General features: G+C 36.9%; 1 protein-coding gene across 13 annotated transcripts in view; it reads left to right on the top strand.

Moving 5' to 3' along the window:
* SORBS2 (sorbin and SH3 domain containing 2) overlaps positions 1-21,201 on the top strand; it is a 145,061-nt gene that overhangs the window by 37,442 nt on the left and 86,418 nt on the right. For 2 of the 13 annotated variants that reach the window (XM_054514694.1, XM_054514690.1), the window contains exon 3: positions 1,256-1,318. The exons of the other annotated variants lie outside the window; for them this stretch is intronic. The gene's annotated coding sequence lies outside the window, so the exon portion shown is untranslated. The remainder of the gene's footprint in view (positions 1-1,255; positions 1,319-21,201) is intronic. 13 annotated transcript variants of the gene reach the window in all.

The following is a 21,201-nucleotide window of genomic DNA, read 5'->3' as shown; positions in this document are numbered from 1 at the left end:
CAGGCTGTACTCATCTGTGGGCTGAGTCAAGGCTGTCCCAAAATCATACCCAACACTTCTAGTCTGGAAAGAATATGTGTTTTGGTTATGAATGAAATTATTGGGCAAAATATTTAGTGTGATCAAATCACACTAAGTTGTGTTTTCTCAGCTCTTCTGTATTACAGAAAGAGTATGTCAGATGCTGCATTGACTAAAGCAGATTGCTCATCTAGGTATTAGTAATGCTCTGTACAATTCAATGTGGCTAATGAAGCACTGCATGCTACCTTCAGGGCTATAACTATGGCTTGGAATAAAAATATGACCTTGACATTCTTTGAGCTGCACAATGAAGTGGTCGATAGGAAATGACCACAGTTTGTTATCCCATATAGTCACAGAGTAAATGCACATTATGTTCCCAAACACAAAGAGAAGTAAAAGCTGAAGAAGAAAGTGACTTACCACTCTTAATACATCCAAGCTGTACATTTCCATTTCCTATTGTACAAAATATCCTTTGTTGACAAGCTATGTTTACAGTGAGGTGATTGTACACTCTTTTCAAGTGATTAGTGGAACAAATGCAATAATATGCTAGGTATTCTAGTAAGACATGATTCTGACAAAGATACAGCTCATTGAAATGCCTTTTCTCTTTGAGGGATAATTTCCTGGCCATCTCAAAGAAGGTTGCTTCAAATTTGGGGGAAAAAAGTAACTTTGATGTTGAAAATTGAGGCCTATATATGTAACTTATATGCTTATGTTCATAACTACAGCAAACAATGGGAGCAGCTCTGGAGTAGTGCATTAACTTTTCATTTCTATTTTTCATGAGAAATTGCTGTCTCATTGTAAAACTTTAAATCTGAAATTATCTTTTTTCCAAGTTCAGTTCCAAAATATCTTGCAAATTATATGGATAGTTTTAAAATAAAATGTATTTAACCTCTGCAGTATGTCTCTGTTCCTGGAATGACAAGGATTTAATACATTAATTGTAGTGGAAATATGTCATTTTAAATAAAATTCTTGACACCACACTACAGTTTATAATTGAAATAATGTGAAATTCTCAACAGTCAAAAATTACATAGCTTAAGAAGTTACAAACAACAAATTTTTTTTTAAAAAAACCTTGCCTCCATTTAAATGCCTCCCTTCAGTTTGTGTCAATGACTTTGATTCTTATCTCCTTTACAATCTAGATCAGTCAAAAAAAAAAAATCCAGCCATTATTTTTCTGTGTGTTTCTTGTTCCCATTTTCAGAATTGGATGTGTACTTTGACCTTAGCTGTGCTGTTGAGATCGTGGAGCTTGTTACAGTAATAGGTAATGTGTGTTGGTTTTGCTGTTGTATTTTATTATTATAATTATTATTTTACTTTTTTTTATTTCTCACTGCCTTCTGGGTATAAGCTTTAGGTTTGTACTTTTTCTTGGCAGATTTGGCTTTAACTCTTCTGCCTAGCTGGATGCACATGAGTGCTCAGGGATGACTGTTCAGGCTTCTGTTGCTTTCCCAGAGAGTGCTACTGCAACAGAGCTCTACCAAGGCTTTCATTATACTACTCTTTTTACATTCTGTTATGCAAGGTTTTTAAATGTTTCCTAATCTCAGTAGGGTGCAGGGGTAGCCCAAAAATATACCAATGAGGCCAAAATGTCTGCAGGCCTGGATGTCAGCTCTTTGCCCAGTCATCTTTTTGTTTTAGGGCTTCATTGCCCTTTTCTAACTATCTGTCTTTTCCAGTTGCTGATTTCTTTTATTCTTCAGCAAACTTTTTAGTCCTACTCCTATTTGTCTTTCTGAGATCACATTTTCTGGAAAAAGCAGTGGAAACTGAGTCTTACTTGTTTCACCAGTTCATTAGAAGATCTGTTACTTTCACATTATTCACCACATTATTCATCACTCTTAGCATTTTAGGGGCAAAGTGAGGTTAGTCCCAGGTTTAACCACACCAGGGGATTTGGATGCTGTTGTATAAGTGGAAACCATCAGGTGCTAGTGATTGTGTATTGTTCCTGTTCTGGAAGATATGAAACATGTCAATTAATTCTGTCCTGTAAAAGTGTTAAAAGATAATTTAGAGTTCATAATTGTATCCAGAGATTTTCTGAAAGAAACTGGAGTTTTGTTTCTTTGCTTCAATAGTGTGGTATATGTGGCATCTTTGTCTTCTGAACACCAGATGCATTTTAGTAGGTAAACCATGACCTTGGTCCTAATCTTTCCTGCTAGTCTGATGTTGGTATGCTGTATGTCAATTTATTATACTGTCTATATGTACATTTCTTTTGTAAAATGTTTATAGAAGTTTTATATACTTGTAGTTGCAGGGTTCATGTGGAGGCAGTAGTCATATAGTTAACTACAGTGGGTATTGTGTATAGTTAAACACATTTATACTTTCAAAGAAGTCCAATTAAAAAATCTGAGATGAGATCTTGTTGTTACAAATCCATGTAATCATCGAACAGAGTTTGTTTACATTGTCACACATTTTGGTGTTTCTGCTGTATGCAGGGAGATGCGTAATTTTTGCTTGCTTCAAGAAGTCATGCAGTGTGAGAAGATGAATGAGCTGCAGATTTAGATTGTTTTAGAAACACTTGTCCAAGTTCATAACTTTGCCTTTGATGCTACGAGCTTAATAGAGAATTTGGCTAGATGTTGAACATCTGCATCATTAGCCTTAACAAAAAATGTAAATGAAGAGAAAAAGGAGCTCTACAATTTAGCTGTGACGCATTTGCATGCTTTCTCCTCTTGGGTTGCACTGACTGTTTAGGGTACAGAGATACTTTTCTGTGGAAATTTATAAAATCAGAGGGCTTTGGGGAAAGTACAAAAAGCAAGCTTCCCTGAATGACATAGGACAAACTGCTTCCAAAACATCATACAGCCAGGGTCCCAGTTAGAGTTTACTTCAGTTTAGAAATTCAGACTCTTCTGTATTCTACAGGGAACCTAGATAGGACAGTGAGCTTGAAATCCCTGTCAGGGCTTGTGGAAGACAGTGTATGTGCAATGAGAATTCAGATAACCCAAACAAGCAGTGCAGAATTGTGCTAGCTCTAGAACAGACATGAAAACGTGGCACCATACCTGAGCTTGTAAGATTTGTGTGGGAAAATGTGGGACCCTTGCTACTCTTAGGATTAACTTTTCTTTTGTGCTGTACTATGCTTTAGAAACCTGGAAGTTTGGAATGATGCCAGCTTGGGATCTTGAAGCAATGGCAATTGAATTTTATAAACATACACTTAGAAAGCTGGATATACTAAACTCAGCAGTATGATTATTATATGTCTGGGTTTTTCAGTCAGCTTGGTATCCCAATCTAAAGATTGTATCCTAATTCTGTGTTTCTCTATTTACATGCATGGCCTCCCTGGGAATTCTGCAAGAAATTGGATAGCAGGTGTTGGCATTCACACATACATCTCTTGTTAAGGAGAATTTCCTTCTGCATGCTCTGTCTCATTGACAGATATCACCATACCTAAGTTACTATTAGTAAAAGTTTAGTGAAATATTTGTCTGTTTACTCGTGTTGGCAGTTGTGTTCAGAATTTGATTTTACTCAGTAGAGATTTGCAGGGGTCTGTGTATTTGTTCCCTTTGGTTTCTCTCCCAAGCATATCTGCTATTCACAACATTCATCAGTTACAGAAAACAGCACCAAAAGAAGATATATAAAAGCTCAAGTCACACATCCCATTTTTCGAAAAGCCAACACCCAAGAAAATGTTTATTACCTTTATAGGTATTTTTCCTTTTTTAAAATTAATAATAATTTTCAGTTTTGTTTCTCTTCTTTGAGCAGCTAGTGAAATACTTGTTTGCAATATAAAAATACTGAATATATAGAATGAGCTTTGTTTATGTGCATTCTTCCCACAAATATGATGCCTTCATCTTGTTCTCTCAAGGGCTGAGTTTTCCATCATCTATATTTTATTAGTGTTGTTACTTAACCCATTGCAGAGGGTAAAGAGGGGGATGGGAAGGTGTCTGTTCTTGTAGCCATCAAGATGCTTTCTCCTCTCCTGAAATGTTTACTGCTCACATTTTGTAATTCAAAATAGCAGTCAACATACAGTTAATGGCATTTAAATGTATAATGAGCAATTCCTACATCTAGGATAGGAAGGACAAATTAAGAGGCTGGATTAAAGTGATTGTATCAACAAAATCTGGCATTTGGAATTTATCAAAGGCAGAGAATATTAAATCTTAGTAAGCCATGCCTTTTCAGCCCTAAGGTTTTGTCACCTTGTCACTGATGTGAGCTTCTTGGTATTGCAAATACTTTGTGTGTGAAATAAGGTGGGGGTAGGTTCTGAAGAAAATGATTTGGATTTTTTTGTCAGCTCTTCAAGTGAGAGAGGCACCCTTATCTAGACCTGCTGTCTTCTTTTCCTATTGCCATAAATACAACCTTTCATATACTTTATAATGCAGAAGTAAGGCAAAACCATGCAAACCAGTAACAAAGGGCTTTGTGTTTGAGAGGTGCTGGGAAAAATACACTAATAAAAGAATCTACACAAAATTTAGTATAATTTTTCTTTATTTCACACAAAATTTAGTATAATTTTTCTTTATTTCACTGTGTATGTTAAATTATTAATTTATAAAAATACTACTAGTAGTTTGTTCTCCAGTAGAGAATTGCTATGAACACAAAAATAATCTGGCTTTAGAAACCGTCTATTATAACCTGTTCCTTGTGTCAAATGTTTGATAGCATTAAAATACATCAATAATTTTTTAATTCCTAACATTTTTATTATTCTGAGAGAAAGACTTGTAACCTTCTGAATTCAGAGGTGAATAGATTTGGTTTAGGTTTTTTAGTTGCACAACTTTGCAGTAGCTGCAGTTTTTCCAATATTAACATAATTTAATCTTTACCGTAAGGCATGATCAGTAATTCAGTGTCAAATGGTAACTGTCAGCTTCTTAAATTTTTCATATTGGTATTCAACTTGACAGCTAATTTGCAAATCCCCTCCCCACTATATGTGATGCTGTAACTTTTACTATGGATGACTCTTCTGCCTCCAGAGCTGGAAAGACAAATTCAACAAGATGTGATCAGGATTCTTTTACATGAGCAACAATATTCAGTATATTAGAGGCCAAAGATATGCATGACTTCTCATTTAATGCAAACAGGAAAAACAGAGCAAATAAGCAAAAGACAAATAATCTTGTGGTTTCCACTGGAAATTTCTGTAAGAATGACCAATCAGGTAGGAAGAGAAATCTGACTTTATAGATTCCCACCTAATAGGGCTGTCCCTTTGTAACCACATACCACACAAGAAGGCTTTGGATGCTTTTACTATATAAAGATATGTTCACGTCAAGGAGTTTGACTGGCAGTTTTGTAAACTGAAGTATTGTGTATACTTAGAAAAGAAACAACATCTTGTGTCTAGATATGGAAAAAATATTTGGAGGGGACATTTTTGGAATGAATTAAAGAAAAGAAATAGTCTATAAAAAGTTCGAAAAAGCAGAAAGCATAAAAATATCCCTGTACTTGCTGCATTGCAAAACTGCGGAGTTAAAGCTGCTTTTCCAGTTCTTACAGTAGCCAAAATATTGTTTAGGCTGCTTTTAATATAAGCTAACTGAGCTCAGTTAACTGTGTGCAAGTAGAAAATGTATGCTTTCTAGAATGCAAAATCAGTGCTAAAAATCTGTTTCATGTGAGGTTTTTGGTTTTTTTTCTGAGGCCTTAATCCAGCAGATTTCTACAGTGCATGGTTAGTTGTAGCTTGGGAATAATCCCATCCTTATCCAGAAAAGCCTGTTTTTCGATCTCAAAGAACACTCTGGATTCTGTGAGTATATATTAAAGACTTTGACTCAGAGTCCTAATATTTTTAAATGGGAAAGCTAGGAATGGAATCCTACTACAAGCCTGGTATTAGCTGTAATTACAGCTTCTGATATTCGAATCAGAAAGTTTAATTTCTCCACAATATGCACAGATTTGTGTCTACGAAATACACCATAGCAATGTCTGTTACAGGGAATACATCAACACTGTTGGATGTAGAAGAAAAAATTATTATTATGGCAGCAGTTTTCTGCCTTGCTTTCCATCATTTCTCAGCTTGCAGATTGTCTCATGTCAGAAAACTCTTGTATCATATGGAATAATGCTCTCATTCAAGGCTAAAATTGATAAGTAGGCAGTTCTTGGGCTGCTGATTCTATTTAACACATTGGAAGCAGAGCTCACCTTTGGCCTTCCTTTTCTGTGTGCAAATTCCACATGCTCTGCCTGAATAATTGGCATCTGCAGTGGGACCTAAACACCAAACAGAGGATGTGCAAAGCCCAAGACAGTCCTGTGTTTCCTTGCTTCACAGCTGATGCATCCTCAGTGCTGTAGGGATACTGTAATGTTGTGGCATCATAATTTATCCTAGCAGCATGACACAGTATTAGTACAAAGCCTTGAAGCAAGTGTCCTCATTTGAGAACCTGTGAAAATCTAAAGTTATTTTTGGACCTTTGCATCCTTCAGATATGGTTTATGAGACGTGTAACAGCCTCATCTGTCTTAAGACAGGAGAAGAAACTTGCTTCAGGCTTTTCTATCATCCAGCTCTCAAAGCATCCTCTTTGTGTACCTATCCTATTAGGGAAGGTTTGATTTTCAGCAAAGATGACTGAAGACAGAGCATTAAGATGAGCTGAGACTTCATGCCTTTGACAGGAGCTGAGCTGCCTGAGCCATGCAGGCTGGAGGAGAGGCAGGAGCAGAATGTTGCTGCCTTTCCCTTCAGCTCACCTGCCTTGGCCAGCGTGTCAGAAAGCATTGCACTGCTTGGTCGGTGCTCACTTAGGGAAAATGTCTGATGAAGCTGTTGAAACAAAAAGGTCTGGAAATTGCTATAAAGTTGTAAATTATTCCCTCATTTGAGGCAAGGTCAGGTGTCACTGCATAGTTTCTGTAGGACTTGGAATTTAATACATTTTCTGTAGTTCAGTATTTACTTTGGGAAGGAAAGCAAGTAATAAAATATGGCTACATACCTTATGGCTAATCATTTTGCTTCTGGTTCCTTGTGGCCTTTCCCTACATTGATTTATTTTCTTCTTTCATGAGAAAGCAAAAATTCAAAATATGCTTCTATCCTTTTTATTTTAAATGAACTTTTAATATTATGTAGGACTACATGCTTTCTGATACACCTTTCTTGAGAATGAACTGAATATTTCCTCTTAGTGCAAGCAGGATGAAACAGGTTTTATGAATCTCATGAAACAATTGTTTATATACAAAAAGCTATTAATGAACAGGTTTAATGAATCTCATGAAACAATTGTTTATATACAAAAAGCTATTTTCATGTATATGGGCTGGGAATGTTCTAAATAGGACCCACAGTCATCTAATTAGACATGCATGGTGTTAGTAGGCATTTGTAGTACTCACAGGACAAGGACAAGGGATCCCTGCTGAAAATTTCCATTAAAAAGATAATTGCATGGCACAAGGTCTTTCTAAAACCTTGCTTAAAATTTTTTCCTGCTTTGAATTAGGTTCTGAGATCTAGATCTAAATAGACTGAAAATATAAAAAGAATTTACTTTCGTAGGTAGTAGAATTAATCATGCCAGCAGTGCCTATGGAATTGCGAAAGATTCAAAACAGTGTTTTGCTTATAGTTTTATGATCTGATGATCCTGGTAGAATTGAGTGTTTTGTGCATACATGGATAAATTATTTCATATTTTGCATGCATTATGACAGATTACATCTGGTTAGTTAATAACTAGAGTACCTAGGTGTCTGCTACGACTACCAGGAGTGTCCAAATGTTCTTTTTTCTTAAGAGGAGATTTCTAGGAATTTTTATTCTCTACCATCACCCTATTGGATTCAACTGTGTGAAAAGCAGATGAAGGGAGAGAACACCAGGTCACTCAGGTATGCCCCTTAACAGGAACTCATCCAAAAAATGCCTGGTTTGTGTGTTATGTGGGAGTAATGTGCTTTCTTTAAAAATAAAAAAAAAAACCAAAAACTGTGTAAAAAACCCAGCAGAGTGTTACTGTGAAAATGCTGGTGAAATAATTTAAAAGTTGTTTTCACTGGTAACATCAATGTGAGTAACTATAACTGGGTAAAGAGGCATTTGCCCATTTTCAGTCAGAATTGGAGAGCAACCAACAGAGTGGTTACTTTTACCATAAAATTTAGATGGACCTACATTTTGTTTTAGGTTTTTTAGTTGCTCAATTTTGCAGTAGCTGCAGTAGCTGCTGGTGAATTTCAGCAAAGTCAGAGGGGCTCAGTGTAGGGGATACAGGCTACATTGAAATAATCCATTATTCTTGGTCAGCATGAAGAAGGAAGAGATGTAAAGTCTTAGCTGTAGCCTAGTTATGAAGGGAATGAGAAAAAGATATCATGCATGATATCTTTTTCATATCATGATGAAAGTGTTTGGTTACAAACCTTACATGTTGTGAGATGATGTTTGCAAGACGTAATAATACCATGAAGAAGAAAGAAATTTTAAAGAATATTGTTAAATATGTTTTAGCTCTTTACATTTTCTTTCTGCTTAGTGTGTAGCATGCTTACTGAAATAATTTTTAATGGGCACCTCTAGATTGAGGAATGACAAATGGATTTCAAAGTATATTCATCAAAATTGTAGAATGGAAACTAAATCTGCTTCTCAAGGCCTTAGCAAGGGCTGGAAGAGAAAAACAAAATACATGGCTTGTGGTTTGTAGAAGTTCTCAGTCAAATGGTTATTGCAGGTTGGACCTAGCAAAGATACACAATTCTCCATCTCTGGCCAGTACAGGAATAGCAAGTTACAGACCTAGTACTGAACTGCTTGGGCTGGGCTTGGGAATCACAATGAGGACAGAGTTTGGACCTGAGAACTCCTGGTCCTTTCACAGGGAATAGCTGACAGCTGATGATTCTTGCCACATGCACGTCCTTGTGCAAAGGTCAGTACACTTATGTCAAGCATGATTTTGTGCTTGTTAGGAAGATCAGTTGAGAAGACAGACCGAGAACAGAATAAATCTTTTGAGAATTACTGATAGTTGTCTGTGCCATGTTTGCAATTTCACAAAGGTTTATTCTGAAATGTTACAAATGCACAGGGACTGTTATTTCAAGATCTGTAATTAGCTCAAGAGTCATATAACCACACACTGGGATGTCCTAAAGGTGCCTGTCCTTCTAGCTGCCATTCATGTCAATTTTCACGAGCTTTAGAAAATCCTGGGAGGGTATTTGTGTAATCTTTACAACATAAGAAGCAAATTAATATAGGTATGTATAATTTTTACTTCTTGGAATGCAGGTCTTTGCAATTGTTGGCTCTTCCACCAATTTTTAGATAGCAAAATATAGTTGTAAAAATAAAGGTGTCAGGAAGATTCGGGATGGCCTTTGGATGATAATTTTTCTCTCAGAAAAGCGACAGTCGCAACAGAAGAATACAAATTTAAAGACTGAACTCACAGCAGCAATTAGGTCCCATAAAAACTCCAAATTGGGTCAAATATTGATGCAAAAACTGATCCCAGCTGGGGAGGGTGCGGAATTGTGAGTTAAAGCACTGGACAATTCTACTGAGGGAAAGTAAAAATAGGTGAAGTACCTATTTTTGTCTTTGATGCTTTCAGATATATGTGATAACCTCTGATGGGTTGTCCCATAGCCTCTTTTGGAACGTTGTTTTAACAGGTTGGAAAAAATTAATGCAACACATCTGCCATAAAAAGCAGGAAAATTTGCTTCATAATTAATAAGTGTTTTAGATGTGTTTATGGAAATGAAAAGAACCTATTCAGACCTGTGCTTTAGCCATGTTTTGCCTTGACTCAAGCTTTGTATCCATTTTCAGCTACCAGTTTGTGGTTAGGTGGTGGGGTTTTTCACAACTTATTTTAAGAAAGTAGTAAAATAGTCATTACAAACAATCAACCAAACTTCTTTCATCACAAATGCCTAGTGAAAACGTATAGTGAAAAGGTAGCTAAGACAGTTGTCATATCCTTGGCCATTTGCCTCTCTGTGTTACTACTTGCATTGGGAACTGTTTACATTATGGGATAGATTTGGCAGGTAATAAATTAGCTATAGGTGTGGAACATGAGTCTCAAAAGCTATTTGCCAATGTGTTAGCATGGCTAAGGCATTTGTGTTTCTTTATGGGGTAAAATGAGAATATTTTTGAATTTACTCTGAGTAATGGATAGATTATGTGTATACATCTGTACGAGCTTTCTGCTAAAAAGCTAAAATATGAAATTCCTGTAATGCTTAGAGTGGTCCAGGTGGCAGAGGCCAGAAATAATTTATCAAAAAGTTAGCCTGTAATTACAGATCTTGAGTCTTTACTTGTATAATGATTTTTCATGGACACCTCTTTAGGAACTTTTGTTGGCTAATGCAAAAACAGCTCTAAAAAAAAAAAAAATCACCATTTTACCTACAGTAAGCTTAAGCTTGTGCCAAAAATGAGCTTGTGCATAATAAAATTGTGTCAACACACTATAAAAAGAACTCAGTACATTTAGTTGTAGATTAAACAGGTACATTATTTTTTCTAAAGCTGAGCTACAGAAAATGCAATTCTCCCTTACCTCTGCAATGTTCACTCACTTTACTGATGATACACAAGGCTTGTTGATCGAGATGCACTCCAGAGAACAGCTAAACCCATTCTTCTTCCCAGGCCTGTTTATTTCTAACCATCATTTTCTTGGTGATCTCATCAAGGTCATTTTATGTCATTTCCTCCTGTACCCAACCCAAATCTGTTGGGTCTTTTAGTTTATTTATTTTTTATTTGTTTTGGCTTTTTTTTTTAAATATATAAAAGACAAAAGAGCCCCTTTTCACCACTGCATGTTTTTTCTTGATATGCAAAAATAAGGGCATTCAAAATGGAAACTCTGGAACTGCCTGAGTTTAGACAGGCTGTCCACTGCTATTTCCAAAGTACAAAAATGGAATGTATGGAAGAGTTAAAATGGAGCTGCAGAGGCAACCTGTAGCTACCCCTGACATACCTATGATACTCTTGCTAGTGCAGCTCCTGTGCAGGTGGCCATCATTGCTCTAAAGGCATGCAATCCACTTCTGTTCCTCTGGGGGGGTTTACATGTCCTGTTCTGCAGAGCTGCTCCTTGGACTGTAAGGGCTGCCTGGAGTTATTTCATCCCTGGTGCAAGACTGGTGAATTTCATGAGTTTCCTATCAGCCTCTTCCTCCAGCACTTGAGGAGTCCCTACATTGTAACAGGATCTTCCCAAGGCTGGTGATCTCCATGAATTTGAATTTGCTTGGTACTAATGACCCATAAAATGCACTGTTTCAATGAATGTTTACTTTTTTAATAAGGAGCCAAACTTATAAGTCTGGTAACCTGTCTTTTTGTGCCAAATGTACATGAAATTCAGAAAGTTTAATGCAAAAATTCCTGGCAGGCATTTTTTCTTGCTCCTTCACAGAATATTTTGTTTCATTTATTTAACAAAATGATACTGCCAGAGTTCATATTGATTCTTTGTTCTCACATTGAGAAATGAGTCCAGGTGCCCTGAGGTGCAGTCCAGTACCTAAAACCATATGGTTAATTTACTCTGAGGTCATTTACAGATTATTTGTTTAAAGGAAGCCTTAGCAGTCTAAGTTAATATAGCAGAAAGTTCATTAGCAAGTGCTCCACAGTGTCCATTGTGGCTACTGTTAGTTAGTTCATGTCTCAAAATTTCGACTTTTTCCTCCCAGGAGGAATTCTCCAGGCTCCTCTCAAATTCCTTTTAGAAAGACTTGTCAAAAGCAGTGCAGAGAAAATTACTCTTACAACACCACTGCCTGCTTTCTCTGTTATTAAACTCTTCCCATGTCTGTTTGCCTGGCAGCAGCTACAAGAGCTCCATGGAGAGCAGCGCTGCTCAGCTAGTGGGACGCTGTGACAGCTCTGACCTCTGAGTGACTTGCTAACTCTACATCCACTGGAAGCTCAAAACAATTACAGCCTGTCCAGCTACACCCACATTTGTTTCCTGTTGTCATACCTCAAGGAAGTCTGTGTGGGACAGGGGGGTGTAAAATGCTCTGCAGCAGCTGAACAGTAGCGGCTGAAAACAACGCAGCTTTCTGGTGTTAATGCCCATCATCTTCTTGTGTGAGCCATACATGCAAAACTCTGTGGAATAACATAGTTGCTAAACATAATTAGCTGAGATGTGTTGGAGTGTGGCAGTTCACTGTAATTTAGGTTTTTATTCACTCAGCCTAGCATTCTTGGAGAAAGAAGTGAATGGTTTGATAACCTTCTGGACAGAGTGTCGATGAACTGCAAACTCCTGTGCTGAATAATTTCTTATAAGACAAATTTCAAAATTATCATTTTAGTAAAGGCACACCTGCTTTTCTGTGAATCTCAACATCTCTAGTATCTAGCTTGGTAGATAGTGTGTGGCTTTTTGACAGCAACTTTCTTGAATAACATATCTGCTCATATACAGTACAAAAATTCTCAGATGAAAAACTGAGATCGGTGGAGAGGAGGGCTCTTCATCTTCCCATGTCTTGGAAACAAGGCTTGAAAATAAAATGCGGTTTTTACTTGTGTATGTGGTGATATTTATGTGGTAGGTGACAACATTGATCTTTGTTACTTCAATAAAATAATGTTTGTAATGGTGAAGTCCTCAATACACCTGGTTCAAATATGCTGGTAATGCTTAACTCTTAAAAGGAAATATTTTGTATTTTAAACATTAAGATGAAGTTCTTAATGTAAGTTGTTATGGTCAGGTTTTCAAAGCACAGAAGTTGATGGAGGAATCTTAGTCAATGCAGGAGTCTTACTCATTTGTTTCAATACCTATTTCTACAACAGTGTTCACTGTGGGTGCTCTTTTAGAATAGAAATCTTTAGTTGTGTAATTATATATTTCATGGGCCAAAAGGAGTGACAGGTTTTGTTCCTTTGAGATAGCACAAACAAAAATGTTTTGCCCCTGAATCAGACTGTCTTAATGCTGTGAAGTCAGGAAGCCATTACATGTCCTTGATGGTATGGTAATCATGACTATGTGCAATGAATTTTTCTCTTATATACAATACTAAAAACTGAAGTGATGCATAGGTAAGAAAAAATGACAGAATTGCTGGTCTCTTGTAAGTGTATCTATCAAAAAACAAAAATTGTGAAACGAAAAAGCCCTAAAATTATTTTAGAGCCACTGAACAGATCTGCTTTGTGGTGCTTCTGCAAGCAAGTCCTCATATGGTAGCATTCCAACTATCACATGTACATTCTGTATCTGTTTTCTAGAGGCAAAATGCAAAACTTTTGTATTGTAGTAGTTGTTCTGTCCCCTTCTATTTGCTGTTTGGTAATACAACAGTATATATTGTTGACCATTAATGTGTACAGGCCAATACAAATTGTGACTTATTGCACATTAAGTGTAGCAATGTAGTGATTACTTGCGGGTGACTTATTAATGCATAATAGTAGTTTGTATTTACACAGTCTCTAAATTAAAAACAACAAACCAAGAAAGCCTGTATTGTGTTTGATGTTTTAAGTGGTGGAAGAAATTCCATAGTCTGTAGTCTGTTTACATAGAACTTCCTTGTATGAAACAGGTTTTAGTAAATGTGAAATAATTAAGGGGTTGGGTCCTAAGCTGGAGTAAAAGGGCACCGTTGACCTCAGTTGAACTTCACTGGTTAATAACAGCAGAGGAAATAGCAGGAAGTATTTGCATTCTTCACTATTTCTAAGACTGGAGGATAGAGAAAAGAGCTGACCAGAGGGCAAACAGAAAAAATTATGAAGTGTTACAGAAAATGGTACATTTTAGTTTGGAGTAGGACTTTCATTGCCAATGTTAGGCAAAAAGGTATTAACTCTGACGACTCACCTTTTACTTTCAGTTAATTTAAGTTGTTTGGTATCATTTAAATGAAGCTGATACCCTACTTATACAAAACTTCAGAGGTCATCAAGTTTAAGCACAGTTTCCCTGCTTTTAGCAGAAAAGTAGAGGAATTTGTGCTCATACTAAGTGCAAGATTTCTTCTTGGAGGGATATAACATGTAGCATTTAGTTTCTGTGTGCTTGTGGAAGTGAAGAGGCTTTATGCATGCATGGGCAGCTTTTGTACAAGTTCAGGTGTTTGGAAGACTTGTGCCTGATACCCACTGGAAATGGGGTACATTAGAGCAGCTGTCTACAGTCACTGAATTGTGGTAGATGTGACTGAGGTATGGATTCGTGTCTTTATGGCTCTTTAGCTCAGGCCATAGCTTCATCTGGTATCACTATTGCTAAAATCTACTAAACTGAAGCAAATTATCCAGTTTCTAAAAATGCTAGGTAGAGTGATGGATGGTTTTTGCCAGCCAGCACAGAGGCCATGAGACACAATGGGACATTCAATACAAAATAAGAGTACCAAGGGCACGAGAGAACAGTTAATAATTTTTGAAACCTACAGTTCTGGTTCACTTAATATTCAGAAGCATTTGCTGTTTCAGAGTTTCTGCACTTCATAAAAATTCAGTGGTTTGTGGATGGCATGGCCTTAGTTACTAATTCACTGCTGATACATTCATAGGGCCTTATCTTCCACTGCAAGTTTTGTTCATGCTGATGTCCCTCAGCTAACGACAGTGCAGCATGGTCCTGCACTAGAGAACAGATGCAGCTTATATCTTTCTTTAGACATCCACAAAGCCTGTAATCACATCTGTTACCACGTCTAGTAATGCTGTTTTTGACGTAGTTCTTCTCCCAGTAAGATAGTCTGCAATTCTCAAACCAAAGTCATATTCAAGAACCCTCGATTGCTAGACACTGATTGTCCTGATTGTACAGTATACTTCTTTACCATCATAGTAACTTATTGAACAATTGCAAAGTGTTTGTTTCTTTTTATTTGGTACTTATTCTACTGGCTTTGATGTTTTACAATAAAAAGGCTTCCCACCACATGAATCATTTTATTCAGCAGCGTTGATTGCTTTTACTAATGGATCAAATTTGATGGCTGTTGTCAAAGCAAACTAAGAGTGCATATTGTGGTTTACCCAGGCAGCAGCCAAGCCCCACACAGCTGCTCCATCACTCCCCCACCAGCAGGACTGGGGAGAGAATTGGAATGGTAAAAGACAGCAAACTTGTGGGTTGAGATAAAGGCAATTTAATAGAGAAAGTAAAAGCCACACACTCAAGCAAAACAAAGCAAAACAAGGAATGAATTCACTGCTTCCCATGGGCAGGCAGGTGTTCAGCCATCCCCAGGAGAGTAGGGACCCTTCACATCTAACAGTGACTTGGGAAGACAGAATTACAGAACCGCTGAGTGACAGTTGGATTTTCAAAATGCTTAATGTTTTTTGGTATTAGCATTGGCTTGCCATGTGATGTAAAAATTTCTATCAAGAGTGATTTATCTGTTGTACAGTCTTTCATTGTAGTGGTTGTGTTGAAACTGCCACTTTTGTAAAATAGTAAGAAATAATAAAATAATTATACTGAAAAACAGTGTGACAGACACTTAGAAATGAGTTGGAAAGTACATATAAGCAGACATCTCTTACCTAAGCAAATAACGAGTTAGATTACTGCGCTATATCAAAATGAAATACTGTGCTATATCAAAGAAATTAATTCTAAACAGTGTATCACAGGTAGGAGTAGTATAGAAGGTTTTTAAAGAGTAAATGTGAACATGATATCATGAGATGGCTGGTTTCAAGGAGGTATAAATTATTCTAAATAAGAGCAGAATTTATATATTATAGCTATATAGCAGAAGGGAGTAGGAGAAAAAGATGAATCTTATCTTCACTTAAATCTGGTGTTTGCCTTGTGGTTTCTTTAAGGTAACTAAAACTACATTAAAATATGCTTGAAGGCAAGGCACTGTTGCTGTGTCAGTAGTTAAATTGAGGTGAATCATAGGGCAGAGCTAAAGAACTGAGCGAGTTACATAGGAAACTGTTACTTTGCTTTACAGAGCTGTTTTGAAATTACAGAAAGTATTCCAGACTTTCTAAGCAAATCAAAACCTGAACATCAATGTCAAATTTCTGTGAGTGGAAATTCAGATTAAGATAATTTTTGGAAACATTTAGTTTGTGTTGCTCGTCAGAGCCAATTTACAGTGAACTAACTTATATTTAAATAAAAGCTTAGACTAGCCAAAAAATCAAACATGTAATTTGGAAAAAAGCTAACAAGTAAATGAAGCAAAACAGGACCACTTAACAATTTTGCAACTTATGCAGCATTTTCCATAATTGCTACTCTTTTCTATGAACATTTTTCTATGAAAAAGTCTTTTCCTACAAAATGCTGTGTTTGGGTGGTAATTTCAACCTCATCAAGTTTACAAGGGAGTGTTCATACATAGTGTTCATTACAATAACCCTATAAAGATGTGCAAATTACTCAGCAACAGGGGCAATGCTTCAGAATAGGATTTTGAGTGAGAGGGAGGCTGACAAGAGGTAAGACGGAATGGGATGAAATTACAGCCAAAATACCAGAAAGCAGTGAGGTGTTCACAGCCACACCTTTGAAATTAAAGGAGTTAATTTAGGAACTTCTGAATCTATGACATTGATAATACTTAGAGCAAGTGGAGAGGAGAAAAATTAACTTAGATCACCTTCAGAAATGAGGATAGGATGCCAGGAAAGTGGGACTGTGTGGGGTTAGACACACAGGTGACAACTGAGTCTGAAAAGAATTATAGTACTGTAAAAGGGAAGTAGAGAATTCCAGCAAGACAGTAGAATAGAAAGAAAAAAAATTGACATGCATCAGCAATAATGCAGGTCATTTATTCTCTAAAACTGTTAGTTTCTCAAGAAGTATATAATTTTTAACTATGTGAAATAGAAATCAGAACACTTATCTGTCCTGGTCAAAAATTTCCTTTTAAAGGCAAATTGATTCCTACATACATTCCTTTGTTTATGTGAGGACTTTCAGGGTTATCTCATCTTTTGATTGGAAGTACTCTGATACCATTTCATTTAGATGGGAGAAAGAACATCTTACTACCTCAAATGTTACTAATCTTCAGGGGAGGTATTTACATCTCCTGGGACCAATTTAAGGTGATGGCTTTTTTTAAAATAGCCTTTTACATTTTAAAAAATATTCCTTTTTTTAGGCTTCTGCTTTCTTCTGCAGTGTGTTTTGTAAGCAGCTCCAGTAACTGCTGTAAAGAATGAAAAAGCAATTGTGTTTTCAGTTCATTAACTTTATTAATTTGACAGCTTTTCACAGATAGCTATTTCATGACTTCAGGAAATTTCAAGACTAATTAGCATAATTTCTTTATTGGATGAGAAAGATGCACGTTTAAAAATCCAGTGCGAGTTTAAGCCTTCCTCCTTTTCATTCAGAAAGTTCAGGTGAAATATCAATAATTTGAGTCACTATAAATTTCTTAAATCTGATTTAATGTTGGTCCTTTAAATGTTGAATCCTTTCAAAGAAGGAGACAGTTACTTCTATACCCATCTGCCATACAGTCCTCTCTTACTGTTTCATGTGACTAATTATACTTTTTTGGATCTGAATGATTGTGAAATAACAAGTTCTAAATAATTGCTATAACAAGTTCTAAATAATATTGCTATAAGCCAGACTATTAAATATAAAAATCCTTACAAAGCAGATATTGATGAATTCCATAGTTACTATATTTTCAGACCTATAGCCCCTTGATTTTTTAAAGATTTAAAAATTTTACCAATCTTCTATTTAGGACTGCAATTTGGAAGATAATTAAAATTTACCAATTGCCTCTACAGACTCTTCTGTTGGCAGAAAACTCTGGAAATGGTAACCTTAAAGGTACTGTATTCCATTGTGAGGATTGCTGGGCTACCCAGTAGCTTGTAAGTAACTTATGAGTGCTGAAAAACATCCCAGAAAGCTGCTGAGAAAACCAAGAACTGACAGAGCACCCTGACACTTCTTCCTGACAAAAACCTTGTGGGTTTTCATATGGCTAAGCTGAAAGGAGGAGGTTACAGGCTGCAATGACAGTTTTGGAACACACACTGTTCCCATCACTGTTCAGTGTGAGGTCTGAATCCTGGTTAAAGTTCTAGATTTTCATACAGTGCTGAGTGAAAGCAGTAGAAAGGTAACAGTGTTATCCATGTTTCTCTGTCTAGTTTGTTGATAGTAAGATTTGTTTACAGTTAAATTTCCATTTTTCAAGCTATTTTAAATAAATTTCCTCTTCAGTGAAAAAATTACTGTAACTTGTTATGCCACTTAACAATCAGTGTAGTGTATTAATTAAAATCATAAAATGCATTTACCTTAATGATATTTTCTTCCTCAGAACACTCCTAAACAAAATTAGCATGCCTCCATGTTAACTTGTGCACATTCACGTGAAATACATGTGCTGGAGTTGAAGCCTGGTCTCTGTTAGGTGCATGTGGGTTGGCATTCAGCTGAAATCAGTTGTGCTCTACAAAGCAGGGGAATTTAATGAGCAAGTAACAGTGGCTTTCAAAATGACACACTGCTTCAGTGCATTGTAAGGTAGGTGGCTGTGGTTATAAAACTATAATTAAGAGTGTGGGAACTGAGAACATCTGCTAAGGGAATGACACTTACTGTTGCCAATTTAAAATAAATAAACACATAAAAATGCCTAGTGCTGTAAAACTGACATTAAGATACTGGGTATCCCAGATTAAGATGAGACCATTATTTTAATAATTATATTAAGTAATCTGGGGGGTAGTATGCGAAGGAAGATATTCTGTCATGCTGCATTATGTCATCTATCCCCCTTTTTGTTATTCATCCCGCAGTTGATGAGGTTGAACAGCTGGTGTTACAGCAAGGCATGTAACTGATCTATGTGTTTTCCTGAAACAGATACCATCCCATGTGCAGGCAGTCCCTGAGTTAGCTGAGTGACGCTTACCAAGCAGAACAATGAGCCCTAAATAGCACTCGTGGTGGTGTCAGAGCTGGGGCTGCTGCAGGTACATTTGAGCTAATCTGGTAACCTCAATGTAACACATTTGGAATCAGTGCTAAACCCACTCAATCCTGTTGCCATCAGTGCTCCTGGGAACATACCCTTGGCAAGATGTCACTAGGTGGTTTAGAAAGCAGAAAAGGCTTTGTATATGTGCTGTCATATATCATTGTAATAATGAAACAAACCTTGTCTTAAAACTAAAATATTCAATCATTTTGTTTAGAACTGCACTGGTAGCCTCTGTTAACTAGCTGCAGCAGACCCATTGTCTGTTTAACTATTATCATAGCTTGCTCGTTTAAGATTCTGTTTCAAGTTTCTTGTCAAAAGTTAGAGATCATGATTCTACAATATAATGGTTTTGTTTACATTAAAAATTCTGGTCACCTATAGTTTAGCTAAATTTGGACTCACTGGCTGGAATACAGTGAAAAACTTTAACACAGCTTTGATAGGAATGTGACTTTTCCCTCTCATTGCAAAAATTCACCAAAAAATCTGTTTGCAGATGCTCGGTAGAGATTTGGCAAAAGCAGAATCTGAAAACCTATTCCCATTGCACATGAATGGAAAATTAGAATTGAGTACTTGAATGCTTCTAAGTGCCAGGGCTAGTATAGGGAATGAGTAGGACTATTCATGTAGTTGGTACTACAATGAATGCTAGAGCAATCTGAAAATGAGATGCTGGTGTTTGCTATTCTTTCAGAACCACTATAGACCAGTCTTTGCAGAGGACAAGGCTGCCTGGCTTGAAGACTGAGGGAATAAGAGCAGTAGACTGTGACAAATTGCCTTTGGCAGGGGAAGGAGGAGTTTGGTTTGGAGAGTAGTGGCAACAAGCTGGGAATTGAGTGAGTTAAGAGAGATAAGATTGGCTAGGAAGGGATCTAGGGCTGAGTGCTTAGAAGGCAGATGTTTGTCTAATGGCTCTAGAGAAGTGATTTGGGTGTCCCTGTTGTGCCAGATAATGAGACTTCAGTATTTCTCCTTTCTTTCAGAAGGAAAGAAAGTCTAGAGGGTGATGGGCAAAGGAATTACCTTAGCATTGTGAAGGCTGTGGTAGGAAATGCCAGCTGATGCTACCTGTACTGCTTCAGCTTGTTCCCTCTGTGTGGATGTAGTTCTTGCAATCATTTTATTATCACTTGTTTCTGCAAATCTGTGGCCTAATCCAAAATACAAACTGGATCTCTTCATGGGATGTGAGAGAAGGTTGGGGTAAGGAATGGAGTCAGTAGTAGGCTATTCAGGGTGCTTCTTCCGTTTGCTGGCACAGTTTGCTTTGGTAGTAGGGAACTAAGAGAGTGAAAACTCATGCTGATTTGTGCCTCTCCCTTTTTATTCCTGTGGTAGTGGGAAGGGAACATTATTGTGGAAGAGCACAGAAAGCTCTCAGACCATGCTCTGCACGGCCACACCTGGCAGTGCTGTACAGGCACGCAGTCACCTCTCAGGTGATCCCTAACCTTGTCCCATGTTTGCTGCAAGCCTGGCACAAACCTCTGGTGTTTTCTTTCAACACTTCTGTGAAGAATGAACCTTTTTTTTGTGCCATCTCACAATTGTTCCCATAACATTCTGCTTAATCTTTGTGAGTTTTAGTTTTTGACGGTTTCTGATTTGCTCTAGAATCAGTAAAGGATGTGCTCGTTAGCAGAAATCTTAAATGTGCTGGTGAAGAATAAGGTATTGAGAGGGAGAGAGAAGGATAAGCATACAATCTGAAATTTACCAAATGTCTAGAACTTTTGTAATTCAGCTAGCAGGTACAGATAGTTAGTATTAACACTCCTTATTTACATGAGTTAACTATACTCCCAGCCATAATGGTTGGTAGTTCTTTCTTTGGCTATTTATATTAGGAAGAATTGTAGCTTTTTTTGTTGTTGTTCTATAGAGCATTGAGGCATATTGGATTTCATTATTGGAGGTCTGAAATCAGCTGACAGTACAGTTGCCGTACTCGTGTTGTAAACAGTAGCAGTGGCATTATTTTGATGTCTGTTATCTGGAGGAGTGAAACTCTAAGAAATGAAAATTGATGATTGTGCCCCAGGGGAAAATGCAGTATCAGCAAAACATTCAAATTCAAGCTTGCAAGGCTGATTATTCTGGTTTTTGTGTGTTATACATAAGGAGTTATCC

Source organism: Molothrus ater, chromosome 4 (genome assembly GCF_012460135.2).
Source record: "Molothrus ater isolate BHLD 08-10-18 breed brown headed cowbird chromosome 4, BPBGC_Mater_1.1, whole genome shotgun sequence".
NCBI classification, from domain to species: Eukaryota; Metazoa; Chordata; class Aves; order Passeriformes; family Icteridae; genus Molothrus; species Molothrus ater.
The sequence above is the reverse complement of the archived record's forward strand: the minus strand, read 5'-3'. Positions and strand labels throughout refer to the sequence as shown.